The sequence below is a fragment of the Gavialis gangeticus genome, unplaced genomic scaffold (genome assembly GCF_001723915.1).
Source record: "Gavialis gangeticus isolate Ggan-Ray unplaced genomic scaffold, GavGan_comp1, whole genome shotgun sequence".
NCBI classification, from domain to species: domain Eukaryota; kingdom Metazoa; phylum Chordata; order Crocodylia; family Gavialidae; genus Gavialis; species Gavialis gangeticus.
Window position 1 is genome coordinate 21,780,877 of NW_017729034.1, and position 1,667 is coordinate 21,782,543.

The window sequence follows — 1,667 nt, forward strand, 5'->3', positions numbered from 1 at the left end:
AAGGATTGTAGATAGCAGAAAAAAAACACAGGCCTGTTCATTAGTTTGAACTCAATAATATGTAAGTCTTCAGAACAAATTCTGAAGGAAAAAGTAATCAAAGATATGGGCATAAAGGGGAATGTGAACGAATTTTGATACAGGTCTACCAAAAGTAAATCACGTCAGATTAACCCAGTGTCTTTCTTTGATAACTCATTTTCTAGAGAAAGGAAATGTGAACTCTCTCATCTAGCTAAACTTCAAGAAGCATTGGATATAGTGCCATATGGGAAATTATTAGTAACATTGGAAAAAATGGAGAATTTTGAGTTAATGAGGGAGCTAGGTAAAAGGGTGACAGCTAAGGGTTGAAGAGAGAGTTTTGGGGCTACAGAATAGTTACTAATGGACTTCCATCAAGGATTAGTCTTATTTTTACAAATAGTGGTTACCAGTAATTTTCATCATCTACTTTGACCCAAAGCTGGTGGCTGACAAAAAGCATGCCAATAAAGCATTTTTGTGATATCTTTTACTAGGCCAACTGCATAGTTGGGAGAGAGAGGCTTTGTGGCAGTGGGTGACAGTATAAAGAAGATGGCATCATCAGTACAAAAAGGGATCTTGATATACAGAAAGAACTTGGTGACTTGGAGGTTGGTAGTAAAAAAAATGGGATGAAATACCATAATACAAAATACAAGGTCATGCACTTGGTAACTATAATAAAAAGTTATGCTATAAACTGGGAGTTCATCAATTAGAAACAATGGAGGGGGAGAGGGACCTGGGTATGTTAATAGATTGCAGGGTGACTGGTAGGGCTGTGTTAAATGGCACTGTTCCGTTTCGCCTTCAGTTTCGCCGGTTCAAAGAAACAGCGTTCCGTTTCGAATTTCATTTCGATTCAAAACAGCTGTTCCATTCCGTTCCATCGAAACTGAAAAGCTGTTTCAATGCTGTTTTGATGTTTCACTGGAGGTGGGAAGTCAGCCCAGCTAGGCTGACTTCCCACCCCCAGTGCTAGATCGCACAGGGGGTGGGGAGTGAGCCCAGCTGAGTTGATTCCTCATCCCCACTGCTAGATCAGGTGGGGGGAAGCAGAGAGTCAGCCCAGCTGGGCTCGCTCCCCACCCCCCACTGCAATCAGGCAAGGGGTGGAGAGTCAGCCCAGCCAGGCTTACCCCCCCACCAACCCCTGCGCTGTGATCAGATGCGGGGGTGGAGAGTCAACCCAGCTGGGCTCACTCCCCACCCCCACACTGCAATTGGGTGTGAGGGTGGAAAGTCAGCCCAACTGGCCTCCCAATCACAATGCAGGTAGAGGGGAAGTGAGCAATGTTCCTTCTAAGGAGCAGCAGCCCATGAGTGCACTGCCTTGGTCCATGAGCGTGCCACCTCAGTCTGGCATGGGACATTTACCGAAGGGGGCTGGGGGGCCGGGGGCTGGGGCCAGGGACCAGAGGCTGGAGCTGGGGCTAGATGCTAGGGGCCAGAGGCTGAGGCCAGGAGCCAGGGACTGGGACCAAGGGCCAAGAGCTGGAGCTGAGGGCCAGGGGCTGGAGCTGGGGCCAGGAGCTGGAGCCAGGGGTCAGGGACTAGAGCCGGAGCCTGGTGTGGGCTCCGCCAGCTCTGGGGAAGTGCCCCACTCCCCCACATCAGGGCCGGGGAGTGGAGCACTTCCC